Source organism: Mirounga angustirostris, unplaced genomic scaffold (genome assembly GCF_029215605.1).
Source record: "Mirounga angustirostris isolate CCGP_5_RB_7025 unplaced genomic scaffold, mMirAng1.0.hap1 SCAF_11, whole genome shotgun sequence".
In the NCBI taxonomy this organism is placed as follows: Eukaryota; Metazoa; Chordata; class Mammalia; order Carnivora; family Phocidae; genus Mirounga; species Mirounga angustirostris.
Window position 1 is genome coordinate 59,928,004 of NW_026991719.1, and position 22,540 is coordinate 59,950,543.

A 22,540-nucleotide genomic window follows, 5' to 3' on the forward strand; every position below is an offset into this window, starting at 1 on the left:
AAGACCTGAGACGATCTTAAGTTTCTACCACAGGCTGAAACTCAGCACAGAGACAGCCTAAAACATCATCATCATCATCATCATCATCATCATCATCACAAAAAACAGCAAACCCTGTGGAAGGAGAATCTGATTTCCAGAATTACCACATTATTAGATTCAAATGTCTAGTTTTCAACAAAAAAAAAAATCTCAAGGCATATAAAGAAAAGAAGTATGACCCATTCAAAGGAAAAAAAAAATCAACAGAAATTGTCCCTGCAAAAGATTTGATGACAAATCTACTAGAAAAATACTTTAAGCATCAGTCTTAAAGATGTTCAATTAATTAAAGGAAGATGTGGAGAAAGTCATAAGAATAATGAATGGACAAAATGGAAATATCAATAAGAAGATAGAAAATCTAAAAAGAAAACAAAAAGAAATTCTGGAGCTTTTCAGCACAATAATTAATTAAAATAAAAAATTCGCCAGAGGGATTCAAAGGCAGATTTGAACAGGCATAAAAAAAGAATCAGTAAACTTCAAGATGGGGCAATGGAAGGTATTGAGTTTGATGAACAGAAAAAAAAAATAATGAGACATGAACATGCCGAAGGGACCTGTGGGCTACCATTAAGAAGCTCAACATACACACTGTGGGAGTCCCAGAGGGAAAAGAGAGAGGAAAGGAGCAGAGAGAACATTTGAAGAAATAATGGCTGGAAACTTCCCAAATTTGATGAAAGACATGAATATAAACATCCAAGATGCTCAATAAATTCCAAGTAAGATGAACTCATAGGGATCAAACTTTAAAATGCCAAAGAAAAAGAGAGAATCTTGAAAGCAGTAAGAGAGAAGCAACTCATCGCATACAAGGGAATTTTCAATAAGATTATCAGCAGATTTCTCGTAAAAAACTTTGGAGGTCAGAGGTGGTGGCCTGATATATTCAAAGTGCTAAAGGGAAAAAAAATCCCATCAACCAGGGATTCTATATTCAGTAAAACTGTCCTTCAGAAGTGAGGGAGAAATTAAGACATTCCCAGATAAACAGAAGCTGAGTGAATTTGTTACCACTAGACCAGCCCTGTAAGAAATCTTCTAAAACACTAGACAGTAACTTGAAGCCATATGGAGAAATAAAGATTTCAACAATAGGCAATTATAAAAGCTAGTATTATTGTAACTTTGGTTTGTAACTCCAAATTTTTTCTACATAATTTAAGAAGCTAACACATTTAAAAAGATTATTAGTTTATGTTTTGTGACACACAGTGTATAAAAATATAATTTTGTGACATCAACAACTAAAAGGAGTGGAGACAGAGTTGTGAAGGAACAGAATTTTTGTATGTTACCAAAGTTAAGCAGTTATAAATTGAAATTAGAATGTTATAACATTAGGATACTAATGTAATCCCTTGATAACCACAAAGAAAATAGCTACAGAGGGGCGCCTGGGTGGCTCAGATGGTTAAGCGTCTGCCTTCAGCTCAGGTCATGATCCCAGGGTCCTGGGATCGAGCCCCACATCGGGCTCCCTGCTCAGCAGGGAGTCTGCTTCTCCCTCTTCCTCTGCCTCTCCCCACGGCTCCTGCTCTCTCTCTCTCTGTCTCAAATGAATAAATAAATAAAATTATTAAAAAAAAAGAATATTAAAAAAAAGAAAATAGCTACAGAGTATACATAAAAGGAAATGAGGAAGGAAATTAAACATTTCACTACCAAAATCAACTAAACACGAAAGAAGACAGGAATGCAGGCAATGAGGGACAAAAGCTATAAGACATATAGAAAACAGATTGTAAAGTGACAGAAGTCCCTCCTTGTCAGTAATTACCTAAAGTTTAAGTGGTTTAAGCTTTGTTGAAAGACAGAGATTGAAAGAATGGTTAAAAACACACAATCCAACTATATACTATCTACAAGAGATTCATCTTATTTATTTATTTAAAAGTTTTAATTTAATTTTTTAATGTTTTATTTATTTATTCATGAGAGTCAGAGAGAGAGAGAGGCAGAAGCAGAGGGAGAAGCAGGCTCCCTGCCTAGCAGGGAGCCCAATGTGGAACTCGATCCCAGGACTCTGGGATCATGACCTGAGCTGAAGGCAGATGCTTAACCATCTGAGCCACCCAGGTGCCCCTGAAAGTTTTAATTTTAATTCCAGTTAACAAACAGTGTTATATTAGTTTCACGTGTACGACATAGTGATTCAACAATTCTTTACATTACCCAGTGCTCATCACAAGTGAACTTCTTAATCCCCATCACTTATTTAACCCACTCCCCCACTCCCCTCCCCTCTGGTAACCATCAGTTTGTTCTTACAAGAGACTCATTTTAGATATAAAGACACAAATACATTGAAAATGAAAGCATGGAAGAAGATATTACATGCAAATTGTAACCAAAAGAAAGCAGGGATGACCATATTAATATCAACCAAAATAGACTTTATTTTTTAAATTTTTTAGAACTTAAAAAAAAGATTTTATTTATTTATTTGAGAGAAAGAGAGAGTACGAGCGGGGGGAGGAGCAGAGGGAGAAGCAGACTCCCTGTTGAGCAAGGAGCCCAACATGGGGCTCAATCCCAGGACCCTGACACCATGACCTGAGCCAAAGACGGACGCTTAACTGACTGAGCCACCCAAGCCACCCAAGCACCCACTAAAAAAAAGACTTTACAGGAGACATAAAGGGTCATTATATATTAATAAAAGATTCAATACAGTTACATCTTATTGGCCAATGTATAGAGAAATGAGGATAGAGAAATGAGCCACTGCCAGAGAAGCTGCCCAAAACAGAGAAATGCCCTGGTGTCTTTCTTCCTCCCACCCATGGAGGCTTTCCCCCAAGACGCTGGGAGCCAGGAAAAGTAGAAGAATAGTTCTGAGGGCAAACACAGCCAGGAGCAGCACAGGCCTCAAAAAGCTGCACTCCAGGAATCAGAGTGAACCAGAAGTAACATATCCCCTTCCAGTATAGCTTATTAGACCACTGCTCCATTTTAAATGGAGATGACTCAAAGCCACTATATTCATAACAGAGTACAAGTTGGACCATCCAGAACTACGTTGGAAAACTTAACTTTGTGATTGATAAGATGACTGGCCCAGTATCATATGTTTCCCCTACTTCTTCTTGCCATATATTTGTAGAGCCATATATCTTGTTGTGCTTTAGATATTCATAGAATATTGGAGCAAATTATAGCAGAGAACTTCCCTAATTTGGGGAAGGAAACAGGTGGCACAATCCAGGAGGCAGGCAATGAGGGATAAAAGCTATAAAGCAGAGAACCCCTCTCAAAATCAATAAAAATAGGTCAACACCCCAACATCTAATAGTAAAACTCACAAGTCTCAGAGACAAAGAGAAAATCCTGAAAGCAGCTTGGGACAAGAGGTCTGTAACCTACAATGGTAGAAACATTAGATTGGCAGCAGACCTATCCATGGAGACCTGGCAGGCCAGGAAGGACTGGCATGATATATTCAGAGCACTAAACAAGAAAAATATGCAGCCAAGAATACTATATCCACCTAGGCTGTCATTGCAAATAGAAAGAGAGATAAAACACTTCCAGGACAAACAAAAACTAAAAGAATTTGCAAACACCAAACCAGCCCAACAAGAAATATTGAAAGGGGTCCTCTAAGCAAAGAGAGAGCTTAAAAGTAACATAGACCAGAAAGGAACACAGACAATATACAGTAACAGTCACCTTACAGGCAATACAATGGCACTCAATTCATAACTTGCAGTAGTTACCCTGAATGTAAATGGGCTAAATGCCCCAATCAAAAGACACAGAGTATCAGATTGGATAAGAAAACAAGACCCAGCGATACACTGTCTGCAAGAGACTCATTTTAAACCCAAAGACACCTCCAGATTTAAAGTGAGGGGGTAGAAAACCATTTACCATACTAATGGACATCAAAGGAAAGCTGGGGTGGCAATCTTTCTATCAGACAAATTAGATTTTAAAACAAATACTATAAGAGATGAGGAAGGACATTACATCCTACTTAAAGGGTCTATCCAACAAGAAGATCTAACAATTGTAAATATCTATGCCCCTAACATGGGAGCAGCCAATTATATAAGCCAATTGATAACAAAATCAAAGAAACACATCGACAATAATACAATAATAGTAGGGGACTTTAACACTCCCCTCACTGAAATGGACAGATCATCTAAGCAAGAGATCAACAAAGAAATAAAAGTTTTAAATGACACACTGGACCAAATGGACTTCACAGACATATTCAGAACATTCCATCCCAAAGCAATGGAATACACATTCTTCTCTATTGCCCATGGAACATTCTCCAGAATAGATCACATCCTGGGTCACAAATCATATCTCAACCAGTACCAAAAGATTGGGATGATTCCCTGCATATTTTCAGACCACAGTGCTTTGAAATTAGAACTCAGTCAGAAGATGAAAGTTGGAAAGAACTCAAATACATGGAGACTAAAGCACATCCTACTAAAGAAGGAGTGGGTCAACCAGGAAATTAAAGAAGAATTAAAAAAATTCATGGAAACCATGAAAATGAAAACACAACTCTTCAAAATCTTTGGAATGCAGCAAAAGGCAGTCCCAAGAGGAAAGTATATAGCAATACAAGCCTTCCTCAAGAAACAAGAAAGTTCTCAAATACACAACCTAACCCTACACCTAAAGGAGCTGGAGAAAGAACAGCAAATAAAGCCTAAACCCAGCAGGAGAAGAGAAATAATAAAGATCAGAGCAGAAGTCAATGAAATAGAAACCAAAAGAACAGTAGAACAGATTAACGAAACTAGGAGCTGGTTCTTTGAAAGAATTAACAAGATTGATGAACCCCTGGCCAGACTTACCAAAAAAAAAAAAAAAAAGAGAGAAAGGACCCAAAAAAATAAAATCATGAGTGAAAGAGGAGAGATCACAACCAACACCGAAGAAATACAAACAATTATAAGAACATATTATGAGCAACTCTATGCCAGCAAATTAGATAACCTGGAAGAAATGGATGCATTCCTAAAGATGTATCAACTACCAAAACTGAACCAGGAAGAAATAGAAAACCTGAACAGACCTATAACCACTAAGGAAATTGAAGCAGTCATCAAAAATCTCCCAAAAAACAAAAGCCTGGGCCAGATGGCTTCCCAGGGAATTCTACCAAACATTTCAAGAAGAATGAATACCTATTCTTCTGAAACTCTTCCAAAAAATAGAAATGGAAGGAAAACTTCCAAACTCGTTTTATGAGGCCACCATTACCTTGATCCCAAAACCAGACAAATACCCCATCAAAAAGGAGAATTACAGACCAATATCCCTGATGAACATGGATGCAAAAATTCTCACCAAAATACTAGCCAATAGGCTCCAACAGTACATTAAAAGGATTACTCACCACGACCAAGTGGGATTTATTCCTGGGCTGCAAGGTTGGCTCAACATCCACAAATCAATCAATGTGATACAATACATTAATAAAAGAAAGAACAAGAATGATATGATCCTCTCAATAGATGCAGAAAAAGCATTTGACAAAGTACAGCATCCTTTCTTGATTAAAACTCTTCACAGGGTAGGGATAGAGAGTACATACCTCAATATCATAAAAGCCATCTATGAAAAACCCACAGCGAATATCATTCTCAATGGGGAAAAACTAAAAGCTTGTCTGCTAAGGTCAGGAACACGGCAGGGATGTCCACTATCACCACTGCTAGTCAACATAGTACTAGAAGTCCTAGCCTCAGCAATCAGACAACAAAAAGAATTAAAAGGCATCTGAATCGGCAAAGAAGTGAAACTCTCACTTTTTGCAGATAATATGATACTTTATGTGGAAAACCCAAGAGACTCCACCTCAAAACTGCTAGAATTCATATAGGAATTCAGTAAAGTGGCAGGATATAAAATCAATGCACAGAAATCAGTTGCATTTCTATACACCAAGAACAAGACAGAAGAAAGAGAAATTAAGGAGTTGATCCCCTTTACATTGCACCCAAACCATAAGATACCTAGGAATAAATCTAACCAAAGAGACAAAGGATCTGTACTCAGAAAACTATAAAATACTCATGAAAGAAATTGAGGAAGACACAAAGAAATGGAAAAACGTTCCATGCTCATGGATTTCAAGAACAAATATTGTGCAGATGTTAATGCTACCTAGAGCAATCTACATATTGAATGCAATTCCTATCAAAATACCATCCACTTTTTTCAAAGAAATGGAACAAATAATCCTAAAATTTGTACGGAACCAGAAAAGACCCCAAATAGTCAGAGGAATGTTGAAAAAGCAAAGCAAAGCTGGTGGCATCACAATTCCGGACTTCAAGCTTTATTACAAAGCGGTAATCATCAAGACAGTATGGTACTGGCACAAAAACAGACACATAGATCAATGGAACAGGATAGAGAACCCAGAAATGGACCCTCAACACCATCGTCAACTAATCTTCAACAAAGCAGGAAAGAATGTCCAATGGTAAAAAGACAGTCTGTTCAATAAATGGTGCTGGGAAAATTGGACAGCCACGTGAAGAAGAATGAAACTGGACCATTTCCTTACACCACACACAAAAATAGACTCAAAATGGATGAAAGACCTAAATATGAGATAGGAATCCATCAAAATCCTTGAAGAGAACACAGGCAGCAACCTCTTTGACCTCAGCCGCAGCAACTTCTTCCTAGAAACATCGCCAAAGGCAAGTAATTAAATGACTGGGCATGACAAAAACAATAGAGATAAGATAAAAATGGACATTCCCAAACAAAAACCAGAAGATTTTGCCACCAGAAGACTGGAACTAAAGGAAGTTCTAGGGGCACCTGGGTGGCTCAGTTGGTTAAGCGTCTGCCTTTGGCTCAGGTCATGATACCAGGGTCCTGGGATCGAGTCCCACACTGGGCTCCCTGCTCAGTGGGGAGTCTGCTTCTCCCTCTCCCTCTGCCCCTCCCCCTGCTTGTGCTCACTTGCTCTCTCTCTCTCTGTGTTAAATAAATAAATAAATAAATAAATAAATAAATAAATAAATAAATAAATAATAAATAAACTCCTAAAAAAATAAAGGAAGTTCTAAGGGATGTTCTCCAAGAAGAGAGAAATGATATCAAATGCTGGGTCAGATATAAGGAATTAGTAAAGAGCAGTGAAAATTTTGTGCAATGTTGTGGAAATAATAATGTCATTGACACTAGAGATGAGGATGATGTATTATTTGAGGGTAGCAGTGATTCAGTTTTTAATTCAATGAATGCCTAAAATGAAGAAAGTTCTCCACATATACTGGTGATGGATCATCTTGCTCTGAAGGTAGTGATTTCCTGGGCTTTGGGGATAAAGATAAAAAAAATAAAAATCTAGTATGGCAACTCCTCAAAAATTAAAAATAATATTACCATATGATCCAGCAATTCCACTGTTGGGGATATATCTAAAATAATTGAAAGTAGGGTCCTGAAGAAATATTTGTACGTAGCATATATAATTTACAGCAGTATTGTTCATATTACCCAAGAGCTGGAAGCAACCAATGTGTCCATCAACAGATGAATGAATAAACAAAATGTGGTATATACATACTACAGAATATTATTCAGCTTTTTTTTAAAAAGGCTTTATTTATTTATTTGACAGAGAGAGACACAGTGAGAGAGGGAACACAAGCAGGGGGAGTGGGAGAGGGAGAAGCAGGCTTCCTGTGGAGCAGGGAACCCAATGCAGGGCTCAATCCCAGGACCCTGGGATCATGACCTGAGCCGAAGGCAGACGCTTAACGACTGAGCCATCCAGGTGCCCCGAATATTATTCAGCTTTAACAAGGAAGGAAATTCTGACACATACTATAATATGGATGAACCCTGAAGACATTTGCTAAGTGAAATAACCCAGACACATAAGGGCAAATTTAACAAGGTTCAACAAAATGAAAAGGCAACCTACAAAATGGGAAAAAAATATTTGCACACTATGTATCTGATAAAGGGTTAATATCCAAAAATATAAAACATTTATACAATTAATTAAATAGCAAAAAATAACCTGATTAAAAAATGGATAAAGGACCTGAATAGCTTTCTTTCCAAAGATATACAAATGGCTAACTGGTATATGAAAGGGTGCTCAATATCACTAAGCATCATGGAAATGCAAATCAAAACCACAATGAAATATTATCTCACGGTTAGAATTGGTAATATAAAGAAAAAAGACAACAAGTGTTGGCAAGGATGTGGAGAAAATGGAACCCTTGTACACTGGTAGAAATGTAAATTGATACAGCCTTTTGGGGCGCCTGGGTGGCTCAGTCGTTAAGTGTCTGCCTTCGGCTCAGGTCGTGATCTCAGGGTCCTGGGATCGAGCCCCGCATCCGGCTCCCTGCTCAGCAGAGAGCCTGCTTCTCCCTCTCCTACTCCCTCTGCTTGTGTTCCCTCTCTCGCTGTGTTTCTCTCTGTCAAATAAATAAATAAAATCTTTAAAAAAAAATTGATACAGCCTTTTTTTTTTCAAAAAAATTTAAAGTAAAACTACCATGTGATGCAGCAATCCCATTCATATCCAAAGGAAATGAAAACAGGATCTCAAAGAGATATCTGCACCCCCACGTTCACTTCAGCATTATTCACAATAGCCAAGATATTGAAACAACCAAAGTGTTGCATGGGTGAAGAAAATGTGGGTCATGGACATGAAAAGTATAGCATAAAGAATATAGTCAATGATATTGTAATAACATGGTATAGTGACAGATGGTGACTACACTTACTGTGTAACATTAAGTAGTGTATAGAATTGTCAAATTAATGTGTTGTACACCTGAAACTAATATAATATTGTATATCTATTATACTTTAATAATAAAAATGAAAATGTGAATATTATTTGGTCATGAAAAAGAAGGAAATTCTGTTATTTGTGTCAACATGGATGAAACTGGAGGGCATTATACTAAGTGAAAAAAGCCAGAAAGACAAAGACAAATACTATGTGGTATCATCTATAAGTGGAATCTTAAAAAAAAAAAAAAAAAGTAAACTTACAGAAACAAATAGTAGAATGATGGTTACCAGTAGCTGGGAGGTGGGGCATATGGGAAGATATCAGTCAAAGGGTACAAACATTCAGTTATAAGATGAATAAGTTCTGAGGATGTAATGTACAGTCTACATGTACAGCATGGTGACTATAGTTATAATATTGTATTGTATCCTTGAAACTTGCTAAGAGAATAGATCTTAAGCATGCTTACCAAAAAAAAATTAAGGTGATTGTGAGGTGATGTGTTCATTAACTTGATTGTAGTAATCATTTTACACGGTATAAGTACATTAAATCATCAAGTTGTACACTTTAAATATATGTAATTTTATGTGTTCATTATACCTTAATAAAGCTGGGAAAAATGGTTGAGATAGTAAATATTATGTTATGTGAATTTTACCACAATTAAAAATAAATAATAATAATAAAAGTAATACTTCTAGTTGTATCTCTAGTGGTGGGTAAATGAATGTTGATTTGTTATTATTATTATTACTGTATATGTTAAAATATGCTGTATGTATGATATTTCATAATAACAATTTTCAGAAGATAATTTATAATGATATCAATTTTTCCTAATTTACAATTTAACAGGATCACAACAAATATACTTATGTGGTTTCTTATTTGATTGTTTTTTGGACTAGACAACCTGATCCCTTAGATCATGTGGAAAAATATACATGTAAAAAGATGTAGAAAATCTCTGAAAAAGAAAAGCAATTAGAAAGAACTCATTTGTTCAGTGTTTTTTTAATGTGAAAGAGTGTTGGACTTTGTCATATTTTCTCTGCATCAATTTTTCTGGATCAATAATCATATGGTTTTCCCCCTTAATCCTCTTAATATAGGTTATATTAATTTATTTTTGTATGCTGAACCACCCTTGCATTTCTTTTTTTTTTTAAATTTTTTTAAATTTATTTATTCATGAGAGACAGAGAGAGAGAGGCAGAGGGAGAAGCAGGCTCCCAAGGAGCAGAGAGCCCGATGCGGGACTCGATCCCAGGACCCCGGGATCATGACCTGAGCCGAAGGCAGACGCTTAACCATCTGAGCCACCCAGGCACCCCACCCTTGCATTTCTGAGACATTTCCCACATGGTCATAGGTATAATCATTTTCTTACAAATTCTATCTCTTTATCGCTATAGGTTTGTTCAGGTATTCTATGTCTTTTTGAATCAGTATCAGTAGTTTGTGTGTTTCTAGGAATTTGTCCATTTCATCTAGGTTATCTATTTTGTTGGCATATAATTGTTCTTAGTATCCCCTTATAATCTTTTTTATATGTAATAGGAAACAATTGTCTTGGAGAGAAAGATGTCTTCTTATTTTCCTTTGCTAAGCATGATACTCCTTAGACTTAAAACTAAAAGCCCCTGGCTTTCTTCCAATCTACCACTTACTGGACACAAATCATGGTATGTTGATCCATCTTAGGCTATTTGTTTATTGTACAATATTCCCACTCATAACCTACTTTCCCTAAATCTGTTATGGATTGTGGTAAAATCAGGGATGCATAGACTTGAATATAATGCTTTAAATAAGAATTTGTAACGAAAACCCATAAGGCTAGCTGCAGATTTCTCAACAGAAACATGGCAAGCCAGAAAGGAGTGGCATGATATATTGAATGTGCTGAGTGGGAAAAATATGCAGCCAAGAATACTCTATCCAGCAAGGCTATCATTCAGAATAGAAGTAGAGATAAAGAATTTCCCAGACAAAAACTAAAGGAGTTCGTGACCACTAAACCAGCCCTGCAAGAAATATTAATGGGGACTCTTTGGAAAGGAAAGACCAAAAGTGAGACAGACAAGAAAGGAACAAAGAAAATCTCCAGAAATGACAAAACAAGTGATAAAATAGCACTAAATACTTATCTATCGATAATTATGCTGAATGTAAATGAACTAACTGCTCTAATCAAAAGACATGAGGCATCAGAATGGATTAAAAAAAAAAGACCCATCTATATGCTGCTTATAAGAGACTCATTTTAGACCTAAGGTATCTGCCGGTTGGAAGTGAGGGGATGGAGAAACATTTATCACACAAGTGGATGTCAAAAGAAAGCTGGAGTAGCAATACTTATATCAGAAAAACTGGACTTTAAAACAAAGACTGTAACAAGAGATGAAGAAGGGCATTGTATCGTAATAAAGGGGACAATCCAACAAGAAATACTAACAATTATAAATATTTATGCACCCAACATGGGAACACCCAAATATATAAAACAGTTAATAACAAACATAAAGGAACTCATTCATAATAATACCATAATAGTAGGACTTTAACACCCCACTTACATCGATGGACAGATCATCTACTAACAGAAAATCAGCACAGAAAAAATGGCTTTGAGTAACATACTGGACCAGATGGACTTAAAAGATTTACACAGAACATTCCATTCTAAAACAGCAGAATACACATTCTTTTCAAGTGCACATGGGACATTCTCCAGAGTAGATCACATACTAGGTCACAATTCAGGCCTCAACAAATACAAAAAGATTGAGATCATACCATGCATCTTTTCTGACCATAAGGCTGTGAAACTAGAAATCAACCACAAGAAAAAATTTGGAAAAAACCACAAATACATCAAGTTAAATAACATGATTCTAAAGAATGAATGGGTCAACTGGGAAATCATAGAAGAAATTAAAAAAACACATGGAATCAAATGAAACTGAAAACACAGTGGTCCAAAACCTTTGGGATGCAGCAAAAGCAGTCCTAAGAAGGATCTATATACCAATACAGGCCTACCTTAAGAAGGAAGAAAAATCTCAAATAAACAGCCTAACCTTATACCTCAAAGAGCTGGAAAAAGAACAACAAATGAGCCTAAGCAGGCAGAAGGAAGGAAATAATAATGATTAGAGCAGAAAAAAATGATATAGAAACTAAAAAAACCAGTAGAACAGATCAATGAAACCAGGAGCTGGTTCATTGAAAGACTGATAAACCCATAGCCAGACTTACCAAAAAGAAAGGAGAAAGCACCTAAATAAGTAAAATCACAAATGAGAGAGGAGAAAGAACAACCAACACCACAGAAATACAAAAATTATAAGAGAATATTATGAAAAACTATATGCCAACAAATTGGACAACCTGGAAGAAATGGATAAATTCCTAGAAACATATAAACTACCAAAACTAAAACAGGAAGAAATAAAAAACTTGAATAGACCAATAACCACCAAAGAAATTCAGTCAGTAATCAAAAATCTCCCAACAAATGAAAGTCCAGGGCCAGAAGTCTTCACAGGGGAATTCTACCAAACATTTAAAGAAGAGTTAATACCTATTCTTCTCAAACAATTTCAAAAAATCAAAACGAAAGGAAAACTTCCAAATTTGTTCTATGAGGCCAGCATTACCTTGATACCAAAACTAGGTAAAGACTCCACTAAGAAAGAGTACTCCAGGCCAAACATGGATGCAAAAATTCTTAGTAAAATACTAGGAAACTGAATCCAACAATACATTAAAAAAATCATTCATCACAATCAAGTGGGATTTATTCCTAGGTTGCAAGGGGGTTCAATATTTGCAAATCGAGCAACATGATACAACACAATAATAAAAGAAAAGAACCACATGGTCCTTTCAATAGATGCAGAAAAAGCATTTGACAAGGTACAACATCCATTCATGATAAGAACCCTCAACAAAGTAGGGTTAGAGGGAACATACCTCAAAATAATAAAGGCCATCCACAAAAACCCCATAGCTAATATCATCCTCAATGGGAAAAAAAACTGAGAGCTTTTCCTCTATGGTCAGGAACAAGACAGGGATGTCCACTCTCACCACTGTTATTTAACATAGTACTGGAAAGCCTAGCCTCCAATCAGACAACAAAAAGAAATAAAAAGAATCCAAATCAGCAAGGAAGAAGTAAGACTGTCAATATTTGCAGAAGACATGATACTCTATACAGAAAACACAAAGACTCCACCAAAAACCTGCTAGAACTGATAAATGAATTCAGTAAAGTTGCAGGATACAAAATCAATGTACAGAAATCTGTTCCATTTCTGTAAACAATAATGAAGCAGCAGAAATAGAAATCAAGTCATCAATCCCATTTACAATTGCACCAAAACCCATAAGATACTTAGGAATAAACCTAACGAAAGAGGTGAGAGACCTGTACTCTGAAAACTATAGAATGCAGATGTAAGAAATTGAAGAGGACACAAAGAAATGGAAAGACATTCCGTGCTCATGGATTGGAAGAACAAATATGGCTAAAATGTCTATACTACCCTAAGCAATCTACTACATCTAATTACATTTAATATAATCCCTATCAAAACACCAACAGCATTTTTCACAGAGCTAGAACTAGCAATCCTAAAATTTGTATGGAACCACGAAGACTCTGAATATACAAAGTAACCTTGAAAAAGAAAAGCAAACCTGGAGGCAAAACACTTCCAGATTTCAAGTTATATTACAAAGCTGTCGTGATCAAAACAGTATAGTACTGGCAGAAAAATAGACACATAGTTCAATGGAACAGAATAGAAAACTCAGATATAAACCCACAACTATATGGTCAATTAATCTTCAACAAAGCAGGAAGGAATATTCAATGGGAAAAAGACAGTCTCTTCAACAAATGATGTTGGGAAAACTGGACAGAACAAGCAAAAGAATGAAACTGGACCAACTGGACCACTTTCCTACACCATACACAAATATAAATACAAAATGGATTAAAGACCTAAATGTAAGACAGGCAATCATTAAAATCCTAGAGGAGAACAACATTGGCCGTAGTAACTTATTAGATATGTCTTCCTGAGGCAAGGGAAACAAAGCAAAAATAAACTATTGGGACTTTGTCCAAATAAAAAAGTGCTGCACAGTGGAGGAAATAATCAACAAAACTCAAAGACAACCTACAGAATGGGAGAAGATATTTGCAAATGACATATCTGGTAAAGGGTTAGTATCAAAAATATATAAGGAACTTAGAAAACTCAGCACCTACAAAAATGAATGATCTAATTAAAAAATGGGCAGAAAACATGAATGGACATTTTCCCAAAGAAGACATACAAGTAGTCAACAGACCCATGAAAAGATGCTCTTTTATCACTTGCCATGAGGGAAATACAAATCAAAACTACAATGAAATATCACCTCACAGGGCACCTGAGTGGCTCGGTCATTAAGCGTCTGCCTTCGGCTCAGGTCATGATCCCAGGGTCCTGGGATCAAGCCCTGCATTGGGCTCCCTGCTCAGCAGGAAGCCTGCTTCTCCCTCTACCACTCCTCCTGCTTGTGTTCCCTCTCTCATTGTCTCTCTTGCTGTCAAATAAATAAAGAAAAATATTAAAAAAAAAAAAGAAATATCAACTCACGCCTGTCAGAATGGCCAAAATCAACAACACAAGAAACAAGTGTCGGCGAGCATGTGGAAAAAGGGGAATCCTTTTGTACTGTTGGTGGTAATGCAAACTGGTGTAACCACTCTGGAATACAGTATGGAGTTTTCTCAAAAAGTTAAAAATAGAATTACCCTATGATCCAGCAATTGCACTACTGGGTATTTATCTAAAGAATACAAAAATACTAATTTGAATGGATACATGTACCCCAATGTTTATAGCAGCACTATCTACAATAGCCAAATTATGGAAACAGCCCAAATGTCCATTGACTGATGAATGGATAAAGAAGAGGTGGTATGTATGTATATAAGTACATACATACACACAATGGAATATTACTGAGCCATTAAAAAGAATGAAATCTTTCCATTTGCAATGATGTGGTTGGAGCTAGAGAGTATTATGCTAAGTAACATAAGTTAGTCAGAGAAAGACAAATGCCGTATGATATCACTCATATGTGGAATTTCAGAAACAAGACAAATGAGCATAAGGAAAAGAAGACAGAGGCAAACCAAGAAACAGACTAAACTATAGAGAACAAACTGATGGTTACCAGAGGGGAGGGGGGTGGGAAGATGGGTTAAAAAGGTGATGGAGATTAAGTAGTGCACTTGTGATGAGCACTGGGTGTACACTTGAAACTAGTATTACACTGTATGTTAATCAATGAATTTAAATAAAAAAAGAAAAAAAATATGGTCTCTTAAATAAGTAATTCTTCTTGAATATTCCTGGAAGGTCAGGATCATACAATGCTATTTGATACTGTTCTAAATTCTATTCAATGATGAAGGAAACCTTACTTCTAGCTCACAACTTACCTTTTAAAATTATTCCAATTCTTGTTGATTTTGAAATATATGTTTGATGATAGTATTGTGATTATGTTTAAAAAGGAGAATCCTTGCTTTTTAGAAGTACATATGGCTACATATCAAAAATTTTTTGGGTAAAATTATATGTCTGGAATTTGCTTCAAAATATTCCAAAGGTTGGAGTGGAGCAGAGATGATGAGGAGGATGAGTAGAGATATGGAAGAAGCAGGATTGACCATGATGTGATAATTGCTGAAGCTAGGTGATGGAATTCATTTTGATATTCTGTCTGCATTTACCTGTGCTTAACGAGTAATCACTGATATCAAGATTTTCTTTCCCTACCCTGTCAGGATTTCCCCCACCCTCTCCTCCAACAGCATCCTGGCTTGGCACATTAGAAACTGCCTCAGGCTAAGTATGGTATACACTAATTAACTCATGGAGAATGTATACAGAATGCAACTAAATATAACTCTGATTGTGCTGGTGTCAGTAATGAACTAAAACTTTGAAGGGCTTGAAAACGTCCCTAATGAATTCAGTGCATCCTGTTCAACATGTGGAGCCTGAGTTTCCCACTGGAAAAATGTCTACACTTCTCCCCTCCATAACTCCTCCTACACTTTAACCCCAAGTTCTTTGCACTTCTGCCATAAACTCCCAAATCCCTCCTTTGGGATTTACCACAGGAAATTTTATTTAGAAATTGCTCAGCAAACACAGTTCCAATTTTCCATTTGAAATACTGTCTCTTGAAGGTCACTGCATCCAGTGATTCTAAGGGAAAGAATTCAGCTCTTTATCATATCCCTCTCCCTTTGACAGACTATTTCAAACACTATTACAGCTCATGCCGAATTCATCTCGATTTCTTTGTGTGATTTTTCTAACAATCTGAATGCCAGAAATGGACATTTCTTGGCTCAGATTTAAGGCATGGTTAGATTTAGGTAGTGTTGAATATGAGTGTATAGTTCCATTATCGTGGAAAAGTCCCCCAAAGGCAATCATTATAAATACTGCACCTATACGGTCCTATTGTTGCAAGGAGTTGTATTCAAGGAAGATATTGAAAAGATCTTAAATAATTTAAAAATACTTTACATTTTTATCTTGTGTCCCGTTCAGAATATGAAATAGAATCCAATTTATACCTGCCAGCAATACTTTAAAATTTTTTTTAATTTAAATTCAATTTAGTTAACATATAATGTATTATTAGTTTTGGGGGTAGAATTTAGTGATTCATCAATTGCATATATAACACCCAGTGCTCATTCCATCAAGTGCCCTCCTTAATGCCAATCACCGAGTTACCCCATCCCCCACTTACCTCCCCTCCAGCAACTCTCAGTTTGTTTCCTATAGTTAAGAGTCTCTTATGGTTTGCCTCCCTGTTTTTATCTTATTTTACTTTTCCTTCCCTTCCCCTAGTTTCATCTGTTTTTTTCTTCAATTTGACTTAAGAGTGAAATCATATGATAATTGTCTTCCTCTGACTGACTTATTTCACTTCGCATAATAACCTCTAGTTCCATCCACCTCACTGCAAATGGCAAGATTTCGTTCTTTTTGATGGCTAATATTCCATTGTGTGTGTGTGTGTGTGTGTGTATAGACAGACAGACAGACAGATAGATAGATAGATAGATAAAGAAGATAGTACATCTTCTTTATCCATTCATCTGTTGATGGATATCTGGGCTCTTTCTATATTTTGGCTATTGTGGAAATTTCAACAGTACTTTTTATATCCTCTCTCTTCTTTTCAGTTTTCTTATACACCCCACCCTAACATGTCTGGAGCCTCTCATCTGAAAAAAGTGCCTTCAAATACTCTTGTATTTTTATTTCTCTCTTTCTCCCCAATATCTTCTGGTTCTTTATTATGTAGGTTAGTTTAGCCTCTCTCTTTACATACTTCATCATTTTTGCCCACCTTTGAGATATTGTCTTCCTCAGTTTATTTTTCTATTTCTGCATTGCAAAAGTATAAGAACTCACCTGGTAGGAAATTAGTCTCCTGGTTGAGGCTGCTAAACTGGAAAGATTCCATCTCTTTAACTTCCTTGAGGGAGAGAGAAAAATTGACAAACCTGATACCTTAATAATTTTTTGCCCCTCACTTAAGCAAAAAGAGAAAATGCATCCAGGAACCAACCCCTAGGGCAATCCAAATAATTCCACCTGGCAGTCCTTTTCCCCAGTGGGGCTGCTTTTAACAGACCAAACTTGCAGAAAAATTTGCATATATTACTCTTTAAAAAACTATTTATTAGATTTTGAAATGCAGAAAAATATGAAGAAGAAACAAAAGACCTATAATTCAATGCCCAGGTAAACTTTCAATAACAGTATTTTTTTTTTTGACTGGGAAAATAACGATTTTGTTTGGAGGTATGGGCCCATGTCTAGTCTCAGAACTCTGGAACTGCTTTTTGGCGCCAGCAGCCTTGGTGACCTTGAGCATATTGAAACTTACAGTCTCTCACAAGGGCTGGCACTTGCCCACTGTGACAATGTTGCCAATGTTGACACCCCTGAAGCAGGGGGGCAGGTGCATGGATATGTTCTTATGGCATTTTTCGAAGCAGTTGTACTTTCGGATGTAGTGGAGATAATCTTGGCAGATGACAATGGTCCTGTGCACCTTCACTTTGGTCACCATACCAGATAGAATCTGCCCTTGGATGGAGACATTACTAGGAAAGGGGCATTTCTTGTCAATAGCATCTTGAAGCCCAGACCAATGTTTTTGTAGTATCATCAGAGCTTCTCCTTACCAGTTCCTCCAAGCAGGCCCCTCTTCTTATTTTGAAAGATGGTCAGCAGCTTTTGTTCGGCATGCTAACTGTGAATGTCTGCCATCTTCCTGGCCACCCAAAGATAGTACTTTTTTTTTTTAAGATTTTATTTATTTGCGAGAGAGAGAATGAGAAACAGAGAGCATGAGAGGGAGGAGGGTCAGAGGGAGAAGCAGACTCCCCACTGAGCAGGGAGCCCGATGCGGGACTTGATCCCGGGACTCCAGGATCATGACCTGAGCTGAAGGCAGTCGCTTAACCAACTGAGCCACCCAGGCGCCCAAAGATAGTATTTTTAATAATAAAATAAATACATGCATATGTCCAGAAAATTCAAACAAAATAGAAGGATAAAAAGAAATGTTTTCCTTCACCATTCTGCTTCCCAATTTTTCTCCTCAAAGGTAAAGGAACTGACAACAGTTTCTTGTGTACCCTTCCAGAAACACATTAATGCAGATGCTAGCATGTGTGTACTCCATAGTATCATCTCAAAAGCTCTAGGTAATAATGCAGTCTGAAAATTCTTTTCCTAAATCAAGATGATAGAAGAAAACTAGTGACAATGTTTAACTATATCTGAGCCTTGTGCTCTTGGAGATTAGAGGTGGTTGAGAAATCCCCCCACCCTTTTGTGTTCTGAGAAATGGCTAACCACAAAGGGCCACCCTGCCCTCATGTATTCCCACTCTGCTTCATAACTTAAACAAAATTTGCTGTCCACCTTTCCTCATGGCTCTATTGTTTATCTGCCTCTATAACACCCAGGCCCCCTTCCTTTTCTTTGAGACATTCTTCCACAAAAGTGAACATTTTCCTTATTGCACTAGCCTCAATAAAAAACCATCTCTTTAATTGTCCAGTGAATTTGTCTTTCACATTAATGTCAAAGAAAAATTATTCTGACACTTGTTAAAAATAGTAAGGAAGACTTTATTCAAGTTCCGGTTGTAAAGGGGATGGGAGTCAGTGGGTAGAAAATTACTATGTGGAAACATCAGAGGTAAGGGAGGATTCTGATTTGACAGGATTCTTGCTGAAGGAAGGCCAGTGTGATTAGATACCAAGGGTAAGATATAAAGAATTTAATCAGATATCAGGAGTGATCATATACTGAGTATGGGGATTCTTGCTAAACAAATTTAGGAGGATTTTTGCTAAAATTGGGCAATGCAAAGATGGACATGGAAGTTCAAATGTTGAGGCCTAGTTGGAAAGAGGTTTTAGAGGAACCTGACTAAAATTTGGGTCAGGGAGAGAGTCTTTGTCACTAACAATTGAGGAATTCTGCCATCTTTCCATAAGCAGAGACTAACCCTCAACATTAGGCTAAAATCTGTATGTGACTTTTACTCTTGGATCTTCCCAATTTCCAACTTTAAACTACAAGAAGTAGGGTACCAGGGAATCTTTTGGGTTCCTGACTAGGACTTCCAAATATCTAAAGATGCATTTTTAAAATATGTTTAACACTCTCATTTATCTATAATACGTCTCTAGAAATGGTTACTGATCAGCAAGTCCAATATCTCTACCAAAGGATAATAAAAATTACCACTATTTTTTACAGGCTTTTCCCTGCAATTTACCTCTGTTTTTCTTATTAGTATTATTCCTACAACCCCGAGAGCCAATCTTTCAGTGCTGCCTTTTCCCATCATTTATTCTCTCCTTATTGGCGTAAAAATGAAAGGCTACGTAGGGCAATAAAAAGAGCACAGGGCTTGGAGCTTAATCCAAGTTCTAGTACTGCCCTAGATGCCAACAAAAATGAAGAGGACTGAATTATCCAGAAATGGAAGTTGCCAGGTTTATCTGTAATGGCAGAGGAACATCAACAAGCGGTCTCACGGCAATAACATTCTGAGCTGTCTCATTGTTTTTACCCTTGCTACAAACAGTTCATTCTTGGCACAGGCACCACAGAGATCCAGTTAATGACTAGATGATGTAATTTTGCTCCTCTCCTGAAATTGCAAGGGCTTCCCACTTCACTGAATAAAAGCCAACTTCTTATCATGGCCTGTAGGGCTGTGTATAATCAGACTCACCAATTTTCTGCCATCATCTCCTAATATTCTAATTACCTCACATTCATTACAGGAACATTGGTCTTCTTGTTCTTCAAACATGTCTCAGGGAATTATAATTGTTGCTGTTCTTCCTACCTGAACATCTTCCCCTAGATAATCATATGGATTGTTCCCTGACTTTCTTGAAGTTCTTTTTCAAATGTCACTTCCTCAAAGAGGCATTCGTTAATGGCCAAATATAAAAGACAGATGCCCACATATTATATCTTCCTATTGATTTATTTAGTGTTTGTTTTCTTCTATTAGAGTGTAAAATTCATGTGGGCAGAAGATATCATTTTTTTTTTCATTGTTGTATTCTGCACCTGGAATGGTGTCTGCCATATGTCAAGCAACCAATAAAAAAGTGTTGAGTGAGTAAAAGTGGAGGATTAGCATTCTATTGTTTCTTCTCCAAATATCGAAGTTTACCTTTATAATTCATTAGTAGTTACCTTGTGTCTTCTAGAACAGGGCAAGAGCCCTGTGTTCTCTGGGTCTCACTTCCCAACTCTAAAAAAGAAGGGGCTGGATGCAGCACACCTGTGCTTTCTCCCTCATTGACTGTGGACAGGGTTGGGGCTCAGTATGAGGGAATAAAAAGGGGTGGAATCCTGGGCTCCAAAGGACTGGAAGCCCACTGTTTTCCATAGGCACAGGCTCCAAACCAGAGACAGTTGCAAAGAGAGAGCACGTATACATGGATGGAGAGGCCCATGGGACAAGAGGGCCCTTCCTTTTCTGTTCCAAGAAAACATACAGCTCCTTAATAGCTCAGCACTTACAAAACAGCCTGGAAACAAAAGACTCAGAGAGCAAACAATAGGAATGATGGGGCAGCTAAAACAAGGCATTTCCTTACTTTTTTCCATGAAAGTTTCACTTAAACCTCTCTACATGTCACTGAGCTCCATAAATTTAGAATCCACAAGACACTTTCCATACCTTCCCTCTCCCCTCCTTGCTTCTTGTGTCACTTCCCACCACACACATAGCAGAAGAGCAGCAAGGATGGAGAAAAGGGGCAGCCTTGCTCAGTGCCCTTGCTCAGTGCCTTTTATATTAATTGTCAAGATCAATGGAAGCTAAATCACAAGCACAGTTTTGAAGAAGTAAATGACTTGGCCCTCAGAAGGAGTGGGGGTAAATTTTTTTTCAGAATAATTTAATTTTTGACATTTTTTGAGTCCCACACTTCACATCACCACAACCAGCAACAGAAAGGGAGCCAAGTTCATATGCAACTTCTGCTCAGAAGAGCCACTGAAGACTCAACACTGAGCTTTGGGGTCCCAACCCATGACTTTGAGAATCCCAGCCTGAAGAAGAGGAGCCTCACCTCTCCTCCAAGCCCCAGAAGTTGCCCAGTTCTTACTGAGATAACAAAAGTTCCTGAGGGTCATCCACATCCTTGACTATGCCTGCCTGACCTGAAGAAGGGAAGTCAATTGCTCCCCATGGCTACCTTCCCAAACAACCAGAACTGACTCCTCTAGAAATAGGCACAGCCAGGACAGTGCCTGTAGCTCCTGAGCCCCTGAGATGGGCTCTGCTGGGTTCCCACAGGCCCTGGCTTCCTTTAGTCTGAGAGTAGTTCCCAGGGTTGGAATCTCCTCTTGAGCACTTGCCTGCCTAGCTATGTTGCAAACTCTGAGAGGGAGGGACCACGTCCCACTTGTTTACAGTTTGGTTCCCAGTAACTTAGTCATTATTTGTTGAATAAATGAAATAGCTGGGAGATTCAGTAGCTCCTGGTGGGGCCATCAAGTTAGAGTCCCAGCTCAGGTACTTGGTAGTCAGTGATGTTTGTGATCTCTTCTCCTGTGGTGTGTGTGTGTGTGTGTGTGTGTGTGTGCGCGTGCGCGCGTGCGCGCGCGTGCGCACATTCCCCCCAGGAGAAACCAGGAGCTCCCTGATGGTGGGTTTCACAAACTGGTTTTAGTTTATGCTACAACTCTGGGGACTGGCTCTCCTCCTCACCATCCCCACCCCTCACCAGGAAAGATTCCCTCCAGAGGAGGTCCCCAGCTCTTCCCCACTCCAAGCTCTTCCCTGTCCTAGCACTTTGTGAGCTTGGACAACTCCCTGTTTCCTTGTCCAGAAATGGGGAGGTTTGGCTACATGGAGGGCAAGGAGATGATCAGTGTCACAATTGTTCATCTCCTTGACGTCTGAACACTGCTGCCTCCTGAACACCTCTGGGGTTGGGTGTAGGGACTGCAGAGCTCCAGGCCCCACTCTCCCACCATTGTGACTTGAGTTGTACATTCCATTCCATGGAAATGCCTGTTGCCCACCCAGGTACTTCTGGGACAATGAACATGCTTATCCAGACCTGGGCCTTGGCCG

The 22,540-nt window shown here is 37.8% G+C and overlaps 1 pseudogene; it reads right to left on the reverse strand.

Moving 5' to 3' along the window:
* Positions 1 to 16: 16 nt before the first annotated feature.
* On the reverse strand, positions 17 to 18,183 carry LOC123856915 (small ribosomal subunit protein uS17-like; annotated as a pseudogene).
* Between the last annotated feature and the right edge of the window lie 4,357 nt (positions 18,184 to 22,540).